Source organism: Cynocephalus volans, chromosome 1 (assembly GCF_027409185.1).
Source record: "Cynocephalus volans isolate mCynVol1 chromosome 1, mCynVol1.pri, whole genome shotgun sequence".
Lineage (NCBI taxonomy): Eukaryota > Metazoa > Chordata > Mammalia > Dermoptera > Cynocephalidae > Cynocephalus > Cynocephalus volans.
This window is the reverse complement of record NC_084460.1, coordinates 212420006-212438829: the sequence shown is the minus strand read 5'-3', so window position 1 is coordinate 212438829 and position 18824 is coordinate 212420006.

The window sequence follows — 18824 nt, the reverse complement described above, 5'->3', positions numbered from 1 at the left end:
TTTATTATGACTTAATATTTCAGAATTATTAAGATTGTGCAAGCTAGTAAATATAGACGTATATTTCATACATATCAATACTATAGACACACATATATATTTGAGAGTACTTTAAAAAGTTTGTGGAAAATAGAATTGAAAGATAATACTAATCTTTCCATGAAATTTTTGAGTATGTATATATGTATATACATGTATATGAAATTCCCAAACTTTGAGCATTTCTGTAACCGTAGAATTTCACACCGGCATAAAATAGACATAAGATAGACTATTTTAACTACTGAATTAGGGAAAGTTTGTATAGTTGACGTTATGCAGTGGGTAATTTTAAGTGAAATTAAAAAAAATTAACTATTACAGTTGATGAAAATAGTGCATGTGTGCAAAGCATAGAATTGGTTCTCACATAATTTCTAATGATACTTTTAGCTAAGAATTCTACATTGAGGAGTCTCTTGCTTTAATTTAGTGGGAAAAATCTATATTCCACATGAGAATTCTCTTTACATAGTTAAAGAGAAAAGATATTTAATGAAATTAAATAAAAAGATATGACTTTAACCATTAACAAACTGTCCTTTAAATTTTATATGGCTTTATCTTTAAAGCCACTTTTAAATATGTATTTCTTTAACAAAACCCACTAAACCTAAATAAGCTACTGTGGCCTTTTGTAACATATAAAACAGTCTTTGAACTTTTGTGGGCTCCTTTAATCTATATTGAAATAATGGGTTACTTAACAATTACACAAATTATTATAAAATACTTACAGAAATAATTCCTATAAACATGCATTCCTTTAAAAAACCTTTTTGCCTCTTTTAAGATTCTAAATAACTGGAAAGCTTAAATTTAGGATAATTTTAGAAATATGAAATATAATGGATTAAAACACTATTTGAAATGCAAAATCACTGGAGCACAGGACTCTAACCCAAATTTTGTCTGGTAATGACATCTAGTCCTCACAAATGTTTTAAGTTTAATTTGGTTTCAACAAGTAGGTACTGATATGGTGGGCTTCAGATATCCAAGCCCACATACACTCTGGCCCTGGTGTTGACACCCCCAGGCACTGACAGATCTGCAGAGTGATGCTCTGGTATCATCATCTCCAAATTCTACAGGGGATAAACTCTAAGGAATCTACACAATTTGACATATTGATTAGAGGTTTACTTCTCTCTTCATGAGAACAAATTGTTTATAAGTCAAGATAGCAAGGAGCTGAAGGGCTGGATCCACTGGTGATTTACCTTTTTCCTCCAAACAATTCATTAAACAGAAAATGATTTTTTTCAAATGCATATATCAAAGCCCTATATAAATTCACTGTATGAGAGAATTCTTGGAGTGATTTTTTTTTTTTTTTTGACCAGTAAGGGTATCGCAACCCTTCGCATGGTATGTTCTGTACCACGCTCAGCCAGCGAGCACACTGGCCATCCCTATATAGGATCCGAACCCATGGTCTCGGCGCTACCAGTGCTGCACTCTTCCAAGTGAGCCACGGGCTGGCCCTGGAGTGATTTTTTTTAAAAAAAATTTGTGTCACTAGTTTGTAGGAAAAAAAATTAAATACAAGAAATATTTTAGAATTTTAAATAAAAATATATTACACATGGTTGAGCTAAGAATTGAGGACCATGTCATTGCCCTTCCTATCTTTGTTAGGCAGACAATCCAGCATTATATCCTGTGCTGATGAGACTAGTGAAAATAACTGTTTGCAACTGCTGTAGTTTATTGAGCACTTATTATGCCCCAGTTGCTTTTTCCATGTTATCTCATTTAATCTCACTAATACCTTAATTAACTTTCTTTACTCATGTGGCAACTGAGATTCAGAGAGGTTAAAAGATGTTAGGGGATATCTGGGAAGACAATTCACAGGCAGATGAAATAATTACATAAACTAATCTACAAGTGAGAGTCAGTGTTGATTCATTCATTCATAACTACATCATTCAACCACTGTTAGGTATAGATTTGAGAGAGGAAATAAAGTTGTTTTAATGCAACACTCATTTAGAACTTCTTAATGGGTCTGAGATTGTTAGCATCCTTTTTCTTTCCTCTTTTTGTGGAGGAAAACTTTTTTTTTTTTTTAACTCACACTTTGTGCAATTTTATGGATTTCCCCAGTAGAAGATTGTTTCTTTTTAATTTTACTTAATTATCTTCTACAGAATAAAAACCTTAAATAATGTCAAGGTTTTATATTTATAATTCCTAAAAATTTCTACCAATAAAAGCTAAAATCCCATAGGATATCATTTCCTTTCTTGCAAAATGGAGCTACTATGTACTTACCTGATAAGAGTTTTTATGAGAAATAAATGAAACTATGGGAGCATTTATATGTATTATTACTATTACCTTTACTGCCTATTGTAGGCAGAATAATGATCTCTCCAAAATGTCCGTGTCCTAATCCCTAGAGCCTGTGCATATGTCAGTTCAAAGGCAAAGGGGACGTACAATAGCAGATGGAATTAAGTTTGCCAATCAGCTGACTGTAAAATGGGGAAATTATCCAGGTGGATCCAATGTAATCACAGGGGCCCCTAAAATAGAAGAGGAAGGCAGAGTAGTCAGAGTCAGGGGGAGATGGGACTAAGAAAAAAGGTCAAAATGATTTAAGTGAGGAGGACTCAACTAGCCATTTCTGGCTTTAAAGATGGATGATGGGGTCTGTAAGAAAAGGAGAGTCGGCAGCAGGTAGAAGTTGGAAAGCAGATTTTTCCTCCAAAGCAAACTAGTCCTGCAGAAACCTTGATTTTGGCAGAGTCCCATGTCAGACTTCTGGCATACATGTACTGTAAAAAAATAAATTTTTGTTGTTTTAAGACACTAAGTTTATGACCATTTTTAGAGCAGCAGTAAAAAACTAATAAGCTATTATTTTTTCTTTTTATTAAATATATTTTTTTCTTAATTGACATTTAATGTATATGTTTATAGGGTACATTGTGATATTTGGGTACATGTGTACAATGTGCAATGATCAAAACAATGTAATTAGAATATCCAACACCTCAGATATTCATCCTTTTTTGTGTTGGGAACATTCAGATCCTCTCTACTAGCTATTTTAAATTATACAATAAATTGTTGTTAACTATAGTCTCTCTACAGTGCTATTGAATGCTAAAACTTTCTTTTAAAAAAATTTTTATTGAATCAAAATTGATTATACATATTTTGGGGGTTCAACATTGACATTTGTTGATCAAATCAATATTCCTAACATATATATTATTACAAATTGTAATTATTCTTTATGCCCCTTGTCCAATCCCTCTCCATCCCCCTTTTCTTCCCCCTTCCCCCCTCTAATCACCCTAGATTTCTTCTCTCCCTCTGAAAGAATAATGGCTACTCTGTTGATTTGCTGCCCAGATGATCTGTCCAATGCTGAGAGGCGTGATCAAGTCCTAGAGGTTGGAAGTTTTGTCTCAACTTTGTCAATAATTGGCTGTGTGATTCTCGCCCATGGGACTCTGTGTCTTAGTACCACTATATGTTTTTAACATTGCCTTTTCAGTTTTTATACCACTTGGAGATAGGAGCATGAGAAAGGATGCTGTGTGAGGTTAGGAAAGTGTCATCTCAATCATTATGCCTGGGGGTTAATTCTTAAAGTACTAGGAATAATATGGTAAAGGTAAGAAGATCCAAAATATAAGGCTGATAGACTATAGAAGGGATAGATAAAAAGTGATATGTTATCTTTATATGAGAACAATTAATTGTAATAGATCATAATATCCTACTATAGGGCAATACAGGGAAGTGTCAAGATTTCCTTGATGATATCTTTAGATTTAGGTCCCATTAAAAATATTTTCTTCCCAATTATCTTCTTTTCAGTCTCTGGAGTACTTCATTCCCCTCCAACAAACCAGATAGGTGGATAGATATACACACATATACATAAATCACACACAGAAACACACACGTACATACTCACATATATATACATATATATTTAATATAAGATCCAGAAACAATGCTGAAAACATTTTGTGTGATTCCCTGATTCTGTTAAGTTCCTTTTCATAGGCCACAAAGCATAATAGACTTTTGTAAATTTCCAAAAGAAGCCATCAGTGTTTTCATAAAGAGAAAGAATTTATTTCTCTCAATTATGGAATGTTTATTATGAGATGAATCATTCAGAATGCATCTCAGGCCATTCACAAAATTAGCCTGTTGTGGCTAGCTCGCCAATATTACATTAACATCTCAGCTACCTGGAGGGTACTTAGCAAACAGCCACAACTCTCTGGAAAATAGAGGAAAACACAGAATAGACAAAAGTGGTCTCTAAGCAGGTGCACTCATGCACATTGCTTATGAGGGAAACCATCACAGGCTGCCACTCAGGGATTCATTTAGATTTGTTTCTTGTAAAATATGACTAAAGAAAATTTGGTTACTTGGTTCTTGGCACACAAAAAATCAGTTCTAAAAATTAGGAGCAATAAGGATATTACTAAATGGGTATACACTAACAAGTACATGAAGTTATCATTGATAAGACAGAAGATTAAAACAAGAAAAGGAAGAAGGTAGAACACAGATCTTAAAATGATAGCAATGTGGAATCATTAGCGTTGGGACAAGCATCATTCTGCATCTGAAAAGTCACTGAAGGCAGTGATCCCAGTGTAAACATTGACATTCTAAAGTTAACCTTGAGTCATCAAGAAAAAGTTAAATTATATTCAGTTGCCTTTGTTTCAGAAAGCAAGAAAATATAAACTGATTTTCGTAAGACCTTCACCTATGGGACTGACATTTAATATGTAACTCTATAATGGTCAGATCACTGCCAAAGGTACTTTGTGGACTTCATCTCAATGAATCAATGGTAAGAAGAAAAAAAAACAAATAAAATAAACTAAATCATGCTGAGTCCTTTCTGTTGGCTCTCAGCTCCATGTTCAACCTGAAGCCAGAAAATACATTTCCCAGACTCATGTTGCAAGTTTCCTGATAGGCACTACCAGTGGCAGCCACTACTGGGAAGGTGAAAGGTAGGGGAAAACTTTTCTGTGTGTGTTCCTGGTGGAGCCTCAGCAGTGGCAACAGCTAAGAGCAACTGGAGATAATTGTAGGCTTCAGTGAGTTCCCAGGTGGGTTGAACATCCTCAGACGGAATGCAGACTCCTAAATTCCTGCTCAGAACCCACCATTTTCTCCAGTAGTTGTGAAGCAGTGGAGCTCTATAACTTTAGCAGTTCAGCAGCAGATACTGGCTCATCGCCCTGGAGCAATTGCACATTCCTGGTCTTTGGGTAACTAGTTCTTGTTGAACTATTGCTGCCCCGCCTCTCTCTTTCTCCTCTTCACTCTTTAATCCTTTCCAACCCCGATGCAACCAATCCCCTGTACTAAAACTCTTTCTGTTTGAATTTCTAGCATGGTTTTTGTTTTCCTGACTTGATACCAATGGAGTATCAAGAAAATAGAATAAAAATATGCTTTTTATTAAAAAGGTAAATTTAACTTGTCTGGAAAATTCAGCCACCCAGCAATCTAGCCAAGTAAAATGTTTGATCTCAGTGTCAGTACTTGCTAAGATTGCCACAACGACTTAGGATACTGTCAGCAAAAACTTTCGGTAGGAATTAAAACTCCTTTGATAGTTTCTGAGAGCTATGATGCCCCAAGCATTGACTCTAGTCATTTCGTAGTGTAGCTGGCAGGAAGAGGAGAAAGTGGACATAAGCTAAAACATCAAACATCATGCCAGAGTCCTCTGGCACCATGAACAGGTGACAGAGTGAATTAATAGCTTCATCACAAGTCGGTCAACATTCCACAGTAAACGTTCATTCCTGAAGTCCAGCAACATGCAAATTTCAATGAGCAAGGTCCATGACAAATGCTACAAATGCATATGCGACATACCACAGATGTTTCATTATCATGGTGTTTCTTTTTTATATATATTTTTCTTTAACAACCTGAGATATCGAATCACAGAAATGTTAAGTAAAATTTTACTTAAGCTACTGTACTCATTTTTCCTGAGTAGAGCTTTTCTCCATGGGGTAAAAAAGTCAGAACTTTGGGAAAATGGTCTACTCTTATCAATGGGTGCAAGGTGGGGCATTAATGCACCGAATAGAATGCTTTTCTCTTCATTGAGTTCTCATCTTCCCCATCCGCTCAGTCCATACCTCCTATTCAAAATATTCCCCTGAGAAGACGAAATCATCAATTTGGAGAGGCTGAATTTATTAAAATAGATGCATAGACATTTAGTGTCACTCTTCTGTTGCATGTGCAAAAGGGAGTTTTTCTAGAAATGATCCCTAAAGTTTGGAGTGAGCAGTAACAAAAATAATAGGGGGCAAGTGTTTGTTGAATGACTATCATGTATAGAGAAGCGAGGTAAAGTAGAAAACCAAAGTCTTTGCAGTTGGTCAACCTGAGCTAGAATCTACCGTCTGCTTCTTCCTGACTATGTGAGTTTAGTCAGGTAACGTAAGCTCTCTAAGTGTGTTTCCTCAACTCTAAAAGGGGAGCAGAATATTTACTGAGAGATGGTTAAAGCTGATGAACACAGTCTGCTGAGCATTGTGTTCCTAACCCAATAAACAGGATGACTTTATATTACACATAAAATAGTTACATAGTATATATGTGGATGTATGTATAAATGTGTGTGTGTGTATTAGGGTGAAATATTTGAACTTGCCTTATTGAACTTTTTTGACCTACAAAAATAATTTTCTCCCTCCATTGAAGAAATTGTCATCTCTTATGAAAGGATTGGCACAGGGCACAAGATATTTGCCAATTATTGATAATAACAAGATATTGTATTTCCTATGTTAAGGGTGATGACAATATGCTGGATGTGTGAGTTACATAATACATGTTAGAGGAATTTAGAGGAGATTTTCCAGTAAAAGACCAGGTAATTTTTTTTTTAAACATGGTTGGTTGGGAAAGTTTAGAAAAGAAATATTTGTATTACAAATACATTTAGATAATGACCAAAAGATCTTTAAATATAATATGAGAGTAGAAGATTCTATTTGTAACTAAGTGGTAAAAGAAGGTGAAGTTAACTTCTTCAGAGTAATTGAACACAGATGAAAAGACAATTTGTAGCCTTCATAATGATGTAGAAAATCTAGAATATTCACTTTGAAAACTAAAATGTGGAATGAAAGATGGGTAGGAACCTATGACCAAATACCTGAATTCAGGACCATTAAATCTGCAAGTGGTGTTGGAAAGGTAGCTTTGAAAGATCATATTGACTGGCTTGGCTTTAAGTACAATTATACTGATTATAGAAAATTATAGTTTATCTTGGTCTAAAATGTACTTTCATTAAATGGATTTTTAGTAAAATGGTATACGAGTCTGAAAGAATAACAGCCAATTTAGTACAAGAGCCAGTAAGCTACTTAAAAATATTATACTTGTGTGTATATATATATATATATATATATATATATATATATATATATATATATATATATATATATATATACACACACTTACATACACACACACATATATACCACTCTTAATTATTAAAATGCATGCATTAAAAAATTGCTTTTTTACTCGTTGGATTGTTGTTATCTTAACCATAAACATATAACTTCTACATTGTGTGACTACAAGGATTGTCTGAGTGAAGTTCAGCTTAGTGGCTTTAAACACTAGGATAGCTGTTTTCCTTGTATGTTTTAAGACTTGTCGAGTCCTCTGTGCTAAAAGTAAGGACAAACAAGTAACTGGCAAATGAAATTTAAAGTTCAATTTGAGCAAGCTGACTGCTACAAATTAAATTTTAAAAACTCATAAACAGCTGATTTAACTCCAATGAACAGAAATTCTCCATGTATAATTAATATTTTTTATATTGTAATGTCTTAGGTATTATTTAGTTTACACATTTTTCCACAGTATTTTAATTTCTGGTCACTTTATTGTCTTAAACTACTTCTTTACAAGTAAACTATATATACTTTACATGGTTATAAACTTTATGGAGCCTTCTAATTGCTGAAATGTAGCTAGGCAAATTTGTTTCACTTCAGCTGGTAAAAGATTGTCTGATGATTACTACATTTATGAAAAAACTCGAAAACATGTTAAAATTGATATCTTTTCTTCTTGGAGTTAAACTGGATATTCACAGTTTTTAAGGAATCATAGAATTTCAGTGTGTAAGGGGAATTGTAAGCATCTAATCAATAGATTTAATTTCACATGTAAATCTAAAGGTGTTAAAATAGCTTATGATCTATAAATTGATTATTACTGTGGTGTGTTTGCTAAAAGTAATATAATTGCTGGATGAAGAGAAAATAACTTAAACGAATATGAAATAAAAAATGGATATATATTTATATATCAAGAATAAATTTCCCCCCAATCTGTATCATAGTGATTTCAATATATATATATATTTTTTTTATTATGGATGGTGACACTTGACTTTCTTTCTGTGATACTGAATTATTTCATAAATCTAACTTTTACAGTCATCATAGGAGAAAAACATGGAGCTTATTAAAGTAAAAAATGAGTAGTTATTGCCTTTGTAGCAAAAAATTTACTAAACAAGTATCTACTATGAAAATCACTACCATTTTTAAATTGCTCATTATATTGCAATGGCCTCAAAACCCATATAAAACTAAAAAGCCGATCATCTGTTGCTTTGTTCCTTTTTTTAACCAAATGCAGAGAATATTCAGGAGGGTGTTCAAAAAGAAGAAAGAGAATTCAAGATGCTAAGTTATACTGAAGTGGAGAAACATGTTTTGCAAATCATCTTTTTGAAAAGTTATTTGGAAGAAAATTAGTTTGGTAGTACAGGTATCATTAAACATGATGAGTACTGATGGACTAAATTCTTAGCACATACATTTTAATACATATCCATTCAAGGATTCTAGTAGAACTATGCATACAGTAGGCACTTGCTAATGTTGGATAATTGTAACATTGTGATATTAATGATAGGAGAAAATGCCTTGGAAGAGGAGAAGAGTTTAGAGGAAAATGAAGAGAATCTCAGAATTTAAGGGAGCTTATTTGTGATTGAGTTATTTTAAGAGGTTATTTTATGTTAATATAGCTAGGTGAAATTAGATGATTATAATCAGGGGAAACTGAGCAGCACCAGTTGAGGAGCACCATTGCAAATACGGTCAGATCTATGCGAGAGCACACAAGAGGCTTTCAGGGAGATAAGTGAAGGAAGTTTTGAAATGAAAAAACTCAGACCGAGAGCTGAAGTGATTCACCAGGGCACATAGGAAAACTGCGGCAGGATGGAAAGAAACATAACCCAGGGCCAGTTCTGTGCATCTAAAATTAGAACTACCTTGACCATTTCTACAGACTATAATATCGCCACTGGCTAACACACATAAGGATGCTTAATAAATGTTATTCATAAATAAAGTAAATAAATAGTCTTTGTGTAATATATAGATTTTAACATTTTACGAATCAACATTCTCTGCTAAATATAGTACCAATTACTGCTTTTAATCTATTCCACAACCAGAGTCCTCAGAGATTCAATGAAGAAAATGAGCAAGACACAGAAGATACCAACAATTTATTAAAAAGCATAGAAAAATTCTCAGATTTGCTCCATTTTTATTTTTTTCAATTCACCTTACATTTTAAAAGACTATATTGTCCTTGCTTTGTATCATTAGGGTTTGGCAGAAATTAAATTTTCCTTGTGGGGAGGGGGGAGGGAGAGAGGAAAGAGGAATTGGTAAAGGGACACGAAAATCGACTACATTGTATATTGATAAATTAAAATAAAAAAATAAATTTAAAAAAGAATGCAATATATAACTGCTCTAGATACAAGCTAATTACAGGAATTGTAAAAAGCAGTCATTCATAGCACACTGTAAGTAATGGGACAAAGGTGTAAAACTGTATTCTGAATAATTTCTTTTGAGCCTGTCAGTATATGATTCCTTTGGAAATAACATAGTCTAAAATGGAAAAAAAATATTTTATTCCTTATATATCACACCTGATATTAGGTTCTTATTTTGTATAGTTTTATTTCAGTGGGAGGGTCTGTAAGTTGATTTCCAGAATGGGTTATTGATTCTACACCCTTAAAGTTTTTTAGGATATAGAAATAATTGATCAATGACATTTAACTGATCTACTCTGGAGCAGACGATCAACAAACGGGTAGGAAGGTTAAGGAATCCAAACTAATAGTAATCTTGTGCATAGACCACTTATATACAAGAAGCCATTGTTTTTCAGGAAAAAATACTTTTTTTCTGTTTAAGATTAGAAGAATCTAAAAGAAAGGCATAATAGTTACTTTGCATGAAAATAACAGTAGTGTTAATGCCACTAACAGTGACATAAGAAATCATATGCATAATTTAAGTGAAACATTCAATTCGGAAAAAAGAAGAAATGTAAGTATTCTTGTTTTTTTCAAAGCCTAAGAAAATTGTAGGGAAAATAAATCTCATGTAAAACATCCATTAAATTTGTTGTAGGTGTATTAAAAGAAAAAGAAATTCCTGCTGGCTGAACTTTTTAGGAAACTCTAAGCTCTACAGATACAAAGAGAGAAAAAGAAAAAAAAAAAGGAATTTAAATCAGCTTCACACCGGTTTTCTGTAAAGTTAATTAATTGTTGCTAATTGCACCGTGCCTCAGCCAGAGATAGAAGCATTGTCAGAGATAATGCAGTGGGAAGGAACAGGAATAAAGAAGAAGCTTTTGTGCAATTTGAAATTGTAGAAGTTACTCTCTACCTCGCTGTGCTTAGATGCAAAGGAGGTAACATTAGGAGAAGCACACATCCTGTAACAAAACGCAATTGAGAATATTTTTAAAACTCCTCAGTAATTGCACACATATCAATTAGCCAGGTGAAAATTTGGCAATTCCTTGTTTACTTGATCAGTGTAATAGGCAAATTCTATGATTCAGTCTCCTGAATTCATTTGGAGCATAATGGAGACCGTCATAACCAAAATGTATTATTATCACTCAACTCTAATAGATTTTTCACACTGGAGATAAGAGTAATGATGAAGTATAACATTTAAAAAAGCTAATTTTGTGCCTGGCATTGTTTTAAGAGAGTTTTAACTCATGAAGTAATTAATAGTATTATCCCCATTTTTACAGGTGAAGAGACAGAGACAAAGAAGGGCTAAATCCTTACTTAGGGTCATAGACAATAAGTGTTGGAACAGGGATTTGAATCACTATCCCATGCAGTAACAGCAACTTCATTTCATGCGTCTCAAAAACAGATTGGAAAAGATGCCTTGTATTTTTGTGAAGATCATCTATAATTTTGAAGAACTGATGCTAGATATCTAGTTTGGCCAATATGAACTTTCAGAACAATTTTGGAGAAGTCGGTTCAGAAAGGAAGTCACTTTTCCAATCCACCCTTATTTACATATTCATAATTTAAAAGGTTATGTTGGTCTGAGATCTGAATAGGGCCAGGGTACATCACTACTTAGAAATAGCTATAACTCTCACAAGGTGAAAGAAACAACTTTATTTTTCCATTTTTATTTATAGTTTTTCTCCTAAGATTAGAATATATGTTAGAAGTAAACAGATTTGCAAATGTATCAATTTTCTCTAAATATTTAATAGGGACAATTATAAACTTGAGAAGAATGAGGTGAGTCTAAAAAAAATTTGTCTAGCCTGCCAGACTGGTTAACTTCTTGACTCTGATAAACAGAGACTCTTGAGACATGTACTTTAGGATAAATGGCAAAATGACAGTTGAATCTATATTTGCATTGCCCATTTCCATTTGAGCAGATAGGCATTTCTGTGTTACTTGTATGCAGGTATAAAATGTAAAGAAACCAACATCTACCTTTTTAAATATGTTTTTATTGTTGTAAAATATGCATAACATAAAACTTACCACTTTACTTTTAAGAATGTAATTCAGTGGCATTATGTATATTCACATTGTGCAAATATCACCACTATTTATCTCCAGAAATTTTTTATAATATATACTTTTAAAGATGAAAAAAATATATTAAGAATTTAAGGCCTCAGATGGTTAGCTCCAAATTTTAGATATTTTTATTTCCCTGAGGAAGAAGAAGCCCAAATTATTTATGTTTACATAATCCCCTTCATTTTCTAATATTCTCAATATGTGGTCATTTATTCTTTAAACACAAGAAATGAAATATCTACTTAGAGTTTTTTAAAAAATTTTTAAAAATTTTAATAATTGTAAAATGCTCCTGGAACTTCATATCAAAGCTATGTTCATTTCAATTCAGAAAAAGCAATTCTAATTTGTTAGAGTTGCAAATCATTGTGGGGATTCATTGAGATGAAACATATTCTGTGTACAGATTAATATATTCTGTATCTTAGACAATTCCCACTGTGGCCTACTTGCTTTCCCTTGTACAACTAAAAATTATTGGCAGTCTCTAATGAATTTAATAATGATGACAAAATGTTATACAGGTAAATATATCAACATAGAAGAACCTGAAATTCTCAATGTGTTTTCATCTGTCTGATTTAACTTATCCTAAAGGGGAAAAAAAAAAAAAGAAAGAATTCTATTAGTGGAAAAAATTGTGCTATTATTTTAATATCTAACATCATATCTAACTTGCTTGAATATTATATAAAAAAGATGATAGTCAAAGAAAAAAATGTAAATTCTCTGTTCCCTTCCACCTTTGAAAAGAATTTGACATTTTCAGTGGGGTTTCTTGAAATTTTTCTTTATGAAGGAATTGAAGGTAAAAGTATTGAAATCATACTAGTGTTGCTAAACTAGAACATAAAATTGCAATACTCTTTGACAGTTATGTTCTGGCACAAAATTCCAAAAGTTCAAAATCCTTTACATCTTTGAAGTGAAAATGGGTTATTTGCCAATATCTCTATTGCCCAAACTCTACCTATTAACCTAATTTGCTAAATGCAAGCTTAGAATGCTACTTCAAAGTCATTCAGCCATATGCCATTTTGATAGTTTTACTAAAAAAAAGAGCATTTTATTCCTCTTTCATGGCCCTCAACCTCCTTCCAGCGTTGGTAATACCATTATCTCAAATTTGAATCATATTCCAGGCCTTAGAATAGATTTATATTTACTCCAGTTCTTTGTTAATCTTTTGGTCAAAACTAGAATTTTGTTCACATTTAAATTGATAATTTGTGTTAATAAGTTCTATCTTTCAAATATTTTCCTAAAGAGAATCTGGCACTAATTCTTAGCAAAAGAGCAATATGTGTCCAGGAACAACTGCGTAACAGTCTTTAGTAAGTTTTTGTACAATATGTGAGAAAGCAAATTTCTTTCTTCCTCAACAGGTGGCCTGCTTTAGGTTTATGGCCAACATTCCCTGACAATGTATTTATAAATCCATAAATTAAATAATGGCCTTTAATTTCTTGGGTAGAGGTTTACTAAAGTGAATTCTTAGATAAATGTGAAGGTGGTTTAAAAATTACATTCTCTTGAGCTTGTTATTTAAGATGTATTTTTATCAATAGCAAAGTCCTAATAAAAGACTTAAAGTACTGCCATAGCAAAATACTATGATTAGGTATAATATGAATGGTAATTCCGCTTTCTAAAAACCTAACAATGACACAGGAAAGATACGATTAAATGGTCATTTTGTTGTGGTGGTAGTGCTTAGCATTTTATTTCTTGGATATAGCTTGTTCATATATTTATTTTGTGCCAGAATTATAATAATTGTTTCCCCACATAATATAATTAACCTTTCTTTCTTGAGCTAGTCCTTTCAAAATCTCGCTTCTGCCAAACTATCAACACTCCCCTCTTATCAAATTTCCTGGTACTGTCAAACGTTGTTATTCTTTTGCTTTTTTCTTTTCCCAATTTTTCCTCTTTGCTATTGTTCGTTGTATTAGCTCCCACTAATAATAATTCCAAGCTCAATCGAGATTTTACTCCTTCAGCCAGCCTTTCTCAGCCCACTGCCACCCACCACTCCAGCAGGCTGTGCCAAATGCAGGCTCTTGCATCTTCTTTTTATGGCCATCATCACATTGTCTATGTTTAGTAGTTGCCCCATCCCCACCTCCGTATCCATTAATGAATGCTGACAAACAAGTTTTAAACATGTATAGTCTATTTTTGCTTTTTAAAAATATACTATTTTAAAAAAGAAAAGCCCCTTGGGGGGATTATTCATTCCATTAATCCATTTATTGTTGTAACCATTTCTACCTTATGACACCAAGCTACCAAATTTGACAATGGGTAGTGGCTGCTTAGAAGACGTGTTATGATAGTCTTTCTCAGTGGGAGATAGGCTTAATAGGAAATAGTTTTATAATCAAATATGAGATCTCTCATTGTCATAGAAAGAGAGGAGAGGTGGAATGTGTGGTATTATGCCCTGATGGAACAATCAGATTAGACTATGTTTTGGGGATAAAAAGAGTATCAACAACAGAAGAAAGAAATCAGTGTAACAGAGAAAGTGGAAAGGGGAACGGCAAAGTACCTACAGAAAAACTACCTATTTATAAATATTTTCTGGGGTCACATTTTTTTGTACTTCTGTTATTTGGCTGTACCATGCCTCAAGTACTATCTAAATCAAAAATATCTTCTGTGTTTGCCCTGTGAGTTACAAAACCTTCCACATTAGATTGCTGCAGGAAATCATTGTCTTTTCTATTCTAGTACACTATTTAGTGTTTTCATTTTTTCCCCTAAAGTATGATTTTTTTTAATGTGAATAAAATTAGTCATAACATCAGCTCTTTGAACATATAATCTTGCTGAAATGTGGCAGAAATGCAAAAGAAATGTAAAGCTTTTTTAGCACAAAAGAAAATGGATGCTCCTTTTCAAATATTGTATTGTACTAAATATAAACTTTATTGTTCAAACACCTTCTCAAACTAAGTTTTGAAGTCACACTGTCTTATCCATAGAATTGACTTTATTTTCAGGCAAACGGGATTCTATGTTATGTGAATAACTAAGGTGAGAGATAGTGCAAGTTCTGAAGATTGTTCAAGCAATTTAATGCAAATTTGAGGTTAAAGTACAAGTGCAGTTGTTCCCTTAGATTACAAATACATAATACTCGAATATTTCCTACTGAATCCTTTGTATAAGATTATAATAGCAGAGTTGTTCACAGAGATAAAGCAAAATTAGTTGTGATTTTAGTGTTCAAATATAATTAAGACTGAAAGTATTTCAGAGTGGGCAGTGGGCATTTGCTCTGGTTGAATTCACATTATCTAAAGTCACCTTAAAGTATTTTCTAAAGACTTCCTGCTCAAAGGAAACAAAATAACAAAGGCAAACTGTTGTCTGTGGTGCTTTGGTTTTTTTTGTGAAGCAGTCAGGCTGTGTATTATGTGTTGGCTGAGGCTCCATATAGATCTGTGATGAACTTTTCCAACTGTTTTTGTTAACTAAAACAGTGTACTTCTTTGATGTCTTCTTCTAAACTAGATCCTTAAAGAATTTGTACCATGGGTTTAGATTTCAGTCAGCCATTAGCCCAGAAGAACCTTAATGAATTGTCTTTACCTACACACATAGGAGAATTGTACTGACTGGAAAATACCTATAACCTGTGGTGCAGCCATAGCTGTGGAGGGGGCCTGTGTTAAATAGGGGAATGCTAGTTACTGTAAAACACATACACACACACACACACACACACAGTATTTCTTAAAAATTTAGTTGGCAGTTAAGAGTGTAACATGGGTATTTCTTGCAGTTGGAAGGGTGAGGGGACTCTGCTCCATGCAGTCATTCAAGGACCCAGGAGAATGTAGGTTCTGCCATTTTCAAAGACATGACTCCCAGGGTGTCTCTGGAGGAGGAGGGAGACACCAGCAAAGAAATGGAAGAAAGGGGAAAACAGGATGAAGGCACACATGCTTTTTAATCACCTTGATCAAGAAGAGACAAGCATCACTTATGCTCATACTCTTTATGAGAACTACTAACATGGCCACACGTAATGCAAAAGAAACTTGAAAATACACACAGACTTTGGTTGAGTAGCCACTTCCCAGCATTAACTCTGCATCAGGGAAGGAAAGTAAAAATCTTTGGTGGACAATTAGCCATTTTGTCAGTCCCATATTTGAATACATCTATGCAATCCTTTTGGAAAACCAGGATAATCCATTGGCAATACTAGTTACCCAAGTCAATAATGTATGCAGACATTTTTAAATGTTGCCACAGCCGTCAATGGGATCTCCACGCTTCCATATGTGTTTTCTCTACTGTTCATTCTCTGTGCTATCAGCTAGAGTGTTATTTGAAAAATACAAATCACTTTATTTAAATCCCCTACTTGTAATTTTCATTGGTCTTCAACACAGAATAAAATTCAAACTCTTACTCAAGGTTATAATGTTGTGATTATCTGGCCTCTGCTTAACTCTGTGGTCTGATATCCTATCCCTTTTTCCCTTGTTCCCTATACTTTAGTTACAGTTACTTCTGACACATGCCCATCTCAGGAATTATGTACTTACTGTGTCTTCTGCCTTAACTCCTTTTCCTGCAGATCTGTTAGATTTCTCGTCAGTTCGGGTTGCAGCTTCAGAGAGGTCCATACTGACCACCTGCTAAAGGAGTAACCTCGCAACCAGCCACTCTATACCATGACCTTGCTTGATTCTCTTCCTAGCATCCATCAGTCCTATGATATATAGTACTATAATATTTTATAACTGATCTGGGTCTTAGCTGGTCTATTCTGATCTCTCATTTTACAGATGAGAAAATTAAGACTCAAACCATTACTGACTTGCCTTAGGTGATATAGCTGCTAATGGCAGAGCTGAGACCAAGAAGCCAATAGATGTTTCTAACATTTATTTTATAAAATGACTTGGAAAATGTAAGATATAATAAACTCATATTTGACTTTATGAATTGCTATTTCATTTTTCAGAGAGAAGTAAACCTGCTGCTTGTTAACATATAAGAGGTAGGATGTAGTTTTTAAATAAATACTAGCTTGAGAGACAAGTGAAATATCAGAGTGAACATAGTCTATAACTGTGCTGTCCAATACAGTAATCTCTAGCTATAAAGGCCATTTAAAATTAAATTAAATTAAATTAGGGCCGAGCCCGTGGCGCGCTCGGGAGAGTGCGGTGCTGGGAGCGCAGCGACGCTCCCACCACGGATTCGGATCCTATATTGGAATGGCCGGTGCACTCACTGGCTGGGTGCCGGTCACGAAAAAGACAAAAAAAAAAAAAAAAAAAAAATTAAATTAACAGTCAATTCCTTCAGTCACACTAGCCATATTTTGATTCTCCATAGCCACACATGGCAAGTGGCTACTGTATTGAACAGTGCAGGGAAACATTTAAATCATCCAGAAAGTTTTGTCTGATAGTGCTGGTCTATAGGTCTTTCTTATACTCTCATCTGGTATGTGATCCTTGATTCTGGATTCCATACTTCCCTTTTTCTTTCTAATAATTCTTAAAACCATCTTTTCAGGTTCTCTGCTGAATGTCTGAGGCAGGGGCAGGCTCTCATCTAAACAATTGAGGTGAGGTGGGAGAGGCGTAATTGCAACTCACTGTAAACCTTTATGAAAGATGGCATTCAGGATTTGTGATTGTTTTAATTTCTATTTTGATGAAAATTGGTGATTTTTTTATACTACTGTATAAAAACAGGACTGTAAGAACTCAAACTCACATGATTGTACAAAACCTTTCCTAGGATGTTTTATTGTAACATTAGGGAATTGCATAAGATTGGCCCTCTATGAGGTGAGGAGGGTCTGTTCATGCTAGTCCCATTTGCCTTTGGTCTAGTTGCCTGGTGCTAGAGACACATTTACCAGTTTATTACCTGTTTCCAAGGTAATGAGCATTGTTTCTAGACCTCTCAAGGGCATTGCTAGTAACTCAAGAGTAAGCAGCCCAGCTTCTGTCTCTTAAGCTGTGCGATTGGTAATGCTCTTGCTTCTCTCACTCATACTAGAGAAAGAATAATTTAGGATATTTAATGATTTGAACTATTGCTTCAATTATGAAAGGTGACCTCAAATATACAGAGGTTCTGTTTATCATTTCTGTTGTGAAAAAAAAAATATTAATGAGGTCATATGGGAGAATATAGATGATAGAGTAAAAACCAATTACAAGAACTGGAAAATCATGTCAAAATTAATATTCTTCTGATAATGGGTATGATGATCACTGTCATTTTCTAAGCTTGGATGTGCTTGGCTTGCACTCCATGAAATTTTTTCTGATCCCATTTGGTAAGCAGTTCTGAGGCATTATTATCCCAGTAGCTAGACTTTGCCCAGGCATGGCAAAATGATTCAAATGGAATTTTCCCTGCTTTGTCACTCAAATACAAATGAATATTGTGTTCCTCAATATGTAATTTAAAAAGGAACATTGACTTCTTGGAGAGGAAATGCATGAGACGGTGAGAGAACTGAAAAGGAGACTGAATATGAATGTGAAGACAAGCGGAAGGGAACAAGGGTGCTTAGCTCAGATGGGGGAAATCTGAGAAAGGACAGAAGATTCTTCCTGTATTTGTGAGTCTACCACGAAAAAGTGATTCTACTTCACCTATTTAATTTCAAATTTTTGAATGTGACAAACAGATAGAAATTACATGGAGATAGATTATACATCAGTGTGAGTGTGCAATGGTTGTGAGTGTCATCTTCCTGCACTGGGTTTTGTTCAAGCAGGGATTAAATTCCCACCTATTAGGAAATTTTGAAGTTTGGATTTCGTGGGAGAGGTTTTCTTGT